This window comes from Neophocaena asiaeorientalis, unplaced genomic scaffold, assembly GCF_003031525.2.
Source record: "Neophocaena asiaeorientalis asiaeorientalis breed wild unplaced genomic scaffold, Neophocaena_asiaeorientalis_V1.1 scaffold65, whole genome shotgun sequence".
Lineage (NCBI taxonomy): Eukaryota > Metazoa > Chordata > Mammalia > Artiodactyla > Phocoenidae > Neophocaena > Neophocaena asiaeorientalis.
In genome coordinates, this window is record NW_020173215.1 from 17,585,021 (window position 1) to 17,590,242 (window position 5,222).

The following is a 5,222-nucleotide window of genomic DNA, read 5'->3' on the forward strand; positions in this document are numbered from 1 at the left end:
ATAGGCTCATTGCACAGTGAACCCCTGTTGAAGGGGTCCCAGTGGAGATAAGGAATGTTTGCCTTCCCTGGCACTGAGGGCCTGGCACCTTCATTAAACAAGGTTTCCCAGGGAAACCAGTAGCGAATTCACCTTCAGGGAACCAGCCCCAGCCAGGGGCCATATTTCCATAGGACCCTGCAAAATTCAGAGTCCGTGTTGGGCAAACCCATCTGCCCCTCGAAGGCTGTGAACCACAGTGGAACGCCTCCCAGACGTCACAGAGGCAGACTCAAAAGCCTTTGGGAATGTGCCCGGGGAAGGATGCATCCAGCCCCTCCCAAAACACTCCTGTGGTGGAGGGGGGGTCTGGAGAATGTGGGGGGCCAGGCGAGAGGAGCAGCTGATTGGCCTACAGAGCTGCAGAAAGCCTTAGGGATTGGTGGTCTCGGAAAGCGGGATCCAGGCAGAACTGGAAACAGGAGGGTCTTGTTTAGAAGCCCCAGCCTGCGTCCCACCTCCCCCAGCCTCCCCACCTGATGGGATGGGGTCTGTGGGTGTTTAGGTCTTCCAGAGGGGACCCGACCTCTGGAAGGGAGTTTGGAGACAGATGAATGGCAGGTATAGAGAAAGCCAAGGGGAAAAACTAGTATAAAAGAAAAAAATGGATCCCAGCTCACGTCCAGCTGTGAAGGGCATTTGTGGGGTGGCAGCACTGTGAAGCCGGGGTCCCCATTTCATCACAGTCGGCCAGGGGACAGCGTTCTGAGGAGGGGGTAGGAAAGGGCTGTGAGTACTTGATTGACCCGTGAGCATGACTTGTGAACAAGTAACTCTCCGTCTTCCAGACAGGAGGCCAAGGCACTTGATAGATTTCTTTTAAAAAATAAAGTCAAGAGCTAGGCTAAGGGCGCCATGGAGAGGCACAGGGCGCAGGTAGGAGAGGAACGGCTGGCAGGGTTGGCAGCTGTGTCTTCTGGCGGGGCTGGCATGCGGAGTCTCTTCCGCTTGAGGCTTTTTAATCTCTTTGCAGAACTAGAGGACGTTTCAAATTGTGTGCATGAGTAACTGTGGCAAATTGAAAGAAGAAAAAGAAGAAGGGTACCGTGGTTCTCTCAATTTAAATCTTCTAGACGTTTGCGTAAATTTTTTCCTTTCTTCATAAAGAAAAGATTCGGATGATGGTACACGAGTGTGTACATCGGTTCCCAACTCATTGAATTGTACTCTTAAGATCTGTACTTTTCTCCGTAGGTAAATTTATCTTTATTTTTTAAAAAGGATGTGGGATAGGGGCGGGGAGTCCTCCCACAGTATACCTTGTTATACGTTCGAATTTTGTGCCATGCCAATGTATTGCCTAGTCGAAAAAATAAATAAACAATGAGGAAAAAACCCAAACTATTGAAAACTCCAACTATCTCCGGGTAGTTAATTGCACTTGTGGTGCCTTATTTTTTTTTTTCTTGCCTATATTTTCTGAATTTTCTACAAGAAACGAACAAGAAACGAAGAGCTTTTCCTCGCGCAATCAGACGTGGTCCCGCCGGGAGGCGTCGGGGCCGATTGCGCTGGGCGCCCGGAGCGCAGGGCTTGGGCCGCGGGGCCTTGCGGGCTCCGGGCTTTGCCCCGGAAGGTCGGGCCGTCGGGCGGTCGGGCATCGGCCCCTCGTGCAGGCCGGGACCCTCCCCAGGAACGAGGCCGAGGAGGGAGCGCAGGGCGGAGGCGGTCCCCGGGACCTCCCCTTCACCGGGCCGAGCGCTTCCTCGGCTTTGCGCTCAGGCCCAGCTCCGCTCCCAAGTGACGGCCGACCTGGGGCCAGTCCCTGGACCTCGGCCTCCGCGCGGGTAGAATGGGCAGCCGAGGCGCCAGAGGACCCTTCTGCGAGGGGGCGGGGCTTCTCAGTTTCTGGATCCTTCTAGGATGCTCGGTTCTGCCGAGGTCTGAGTCTGGAAGGTCGAGGATCTGACTTCATAGGTCTCCGGGTGTGCTAGGTCCCCGAGGGTCCCAAACTGCCGCAGCCCCTCCGCCCACCCAGCCCTCCCCCCTATCCGCGGGGAGCGCGCTCCTCTAGTGGCGTCTACGCACGCAGGGTGGCGGACCCCGGTTGCCGGAGCCGCGTCTCTACCGGCCAAGAAAGCGCTGGGCGGGCGCGCCGCAGCGGGGCCGGCGGCCGGCAGAAGCGGACGCGGAGGAGGGGGTGAGGACCGAGGGGCGGCTTTTAACGAAAAAATTGAATCATCATTGAAACCATTAGGACTAATGCGAGGCGCACAGCTGCGGAATCAATGGTGAGCCTCGGGGGTCGGGGCTGGGTGGTGGGGTGGGGACAGCCGGCCGACCGCCCCTTGACCACGCGAGGCTCAGTTCCCTCCCACGTGGGGAAATGGATTTTCGCGATTTAAGAAAACTCAAACCAAAGTGAGGTAGGCCCGGATGTGCTGACGCTGCGGTTCCGGCAGCAGGAGCCCCGAGAGCGGCTCCGGGAAGGGGGGCGGCGAGAGGCCTAGGCTGGGATGCAGAGACCGGGGCGTGGGGGACCGGAGCAGCTTGCAGTGAACTCGGGCAGAACGAACCGGGCCGTGCGGCTGAGGTTGCGCTCCTGGGCCAGAGTCGGCGGGACCCGGGCAATCCCTGGGCCCAGGTGTCCGGTGCCCGCTCGAGCCCCTGTGCGCGCTGGAGGAGCCGGCGCCTGCGCAAGACGGAGAGGCCCCGCTCCCGCCCTGGGCAGCCCCCTAGCGCGCGGCTGCAGGACTCACTCGGGGTCTCGGCATGCACGCACCCTGATTCCATCACCTCGGGCCCCGGGTCAAGCCTCCCTCCCAGCGGCTGGGAGAGGTCTGCAGTGACACACACACACACACACACACACACACACACACACACACACACACCAGTCAGCCTCTGATGATTGGCTGGGGTCCTTGGGCCCAGCACCTCCCTCCTCCAGGCTCTGCGGGAGAATCAGACTTCCAGTGGAGAGACCCTTGGGAAGCCCCCGAGGAAACACGGGAGATCAGAGAGGGCACCAGAGCAGGGTGGGCTTCCTCTAAGACCCATTTTCCACCAGGGCCTGAAAGACCCATTTTCCACCAGGGCCTCCCAGTTCCCTCCTCTCCTCCACCCTGGGGTGGGGGTGGGGGGTGGGGGCAATGGCCCCTCTGGCTCCTGAGGCACCTGGCTGGGGTGGGACCTCCCCCTGGTGCCAGAGGGAGGTGTGGCTTCGGGCTTCTGGGTAGCCTGTCTCTGCCTTTCTTGGGGCCACATTGGGTTTATCTGTGAAATGGGCACAGGAGGTGAGATTGAGGCTGGCAAGGGTCTCTTTCAAGAAGCTGGAGGCTTTCTGGGGAGGGGGCCCAGAGGCTGTCACCACCACCCACCCGCCCCGCCCCGCACACACAGGGAAATGGAATATTTTTAAGGGCCCCCTGTCTACATAAACAATTTGAATCATCGCGAATCAGTGTGTCGGCATCAGTCTGTAGACCTAATCTCTCTGATCCCGCAGCTGGCCAGGCTGCCCTTCAAAAATTCTCGCCCACACAGGTCTCTATTGGCTTGGGGCTTCCCTCTCACATCCCACCAAGGCTTGAAGGGTCTCAGCCATTCTAGAGGGACTTAGAGAATTCCAAGGAAGGCGCTCTGCAGTGCGGGGCCTCCTGAGGGGCAGCCTAGGGTACAGAGGTGCTGCCCCCAGACACCCCCCCCCATGTAGGGGGGACTCAGGTAGGGAAAGTCCATCTGGAAGAGGGAGAGGAGGCCTGAGGAATGGTGAGGGGAAGGAACGGAACGGGAGGCACCTCCCTGCTGAGCTGGTGAGCTGCCGTCACCCACCCATCTTCCAGTAGCCCGTCCAGGAGGACCACCGCGTGCAGGGCTGAGCTCTCCACACGCGCTGGCTTGTGTCATTTCCTCACTGGAAAGAGAGCTGGACACAGCTCTGCCTTCCCGCACACATGTTCTGTGTGATCTGGGGTTGGGTGTGATCACACATATGAGCCGGAATCCTCACTCCTAAACTGGGGACAGCACTCCGCCCACCAGGTTATTGTGGGGATGTAGTGAGACAATTCGGGTAAAGGGCTTGATCAGCCCCAGCTCAAAGAAAGCCTCAGTGTGATGGGGATGAGGGTCAAGGGCCATCCACCAGGAGCTCTTGAAAGAAACAGCAGAGCGAGGCTTGTTGGCCCAAGGCTCTGTCTGGGCCAGGGTCTGTGTGCACCTCCGGATGTCAAATTTCCGAGGCCAGCTGTGTGGTTAGCACGGAAGAGGCGCAGTTGCCCGTGGTGGGCGTGGGGGACACACGCGTGTGGACACGCTGGGTCTCCGCTGGGGATGAGGCAAAGGTCAGGATTTATGGGTCTGGGAGTGTGGGTGCTTGGGCCCTGGAGGGGCAGACGGAGATGTCGACGGTGCTGGCGGGGTTGGGGTGCAGCTGTAGTTCTGGAGGGCTGTTGCGCATTCGTGCGCAGGCCTGCGGGGACAGGGTGCGTGGGCACCCTCAGGTGTCCTGGAGCCCCAGTGGGAGCCTGACTAGGCGCGCGAATGGGGGTGGGAGCGATTTGACTCTGCGCTCAGGACCAAGCCGTGGCAGGCGGCGGCCCCGGCACAGGCCGAAGTAAAGGGACCTGTGGGCTGAGGGTCTCGGCGGTAGGTGCCCCCGGGGGTAGTCAGCACTGAGCAGGGGCACAGATGGCTGTGCACCCAGCAGCAAGCCTTGAGCCCGCGCTCTTGTCAATAGGCCGCGCGACCTTCGCCACTACTACCTACCCACTCCACAGATGGAAAGGTGAGCTCAGAAAGGGAAAAGGACTTTCCCAGAGCCACGCAGACGGCCGGCGAAGGAAGCACACGGTCCGGCAGTCTTAACTCTGCGCCCCATCTTTCCGGGAGGGAAGAGTGGAACGGGGAGCCAGATCCGAGGGCCAGACGGCGGAGAGTGGGGTCCAGCTGCTCCCACCAAGGGCCGAGACACAAGGCGAACCGCCGGGTCTCCACCTGCGCGCGTCCGGAGCTTCACTCCTCTCTAGCCTTCGGGTTTAATACCGCCTCCTCCCAGAGGCCTTCGGGGACCCGGGCGGGCACAGGCACCTCCCTTCTCCCCGGACCCAGCCCCGGCCCCCGGGCTAGAGCTCGGCGTCTTAGGTGGTGGCGCGGGGACCGCACGGATGGCGCGGAGCCGGAGGGGGAAGGGACGGGCTGTGGAGAAGGGAGCGGGAAGGGGCGAGGTGAGAACCGAGGGG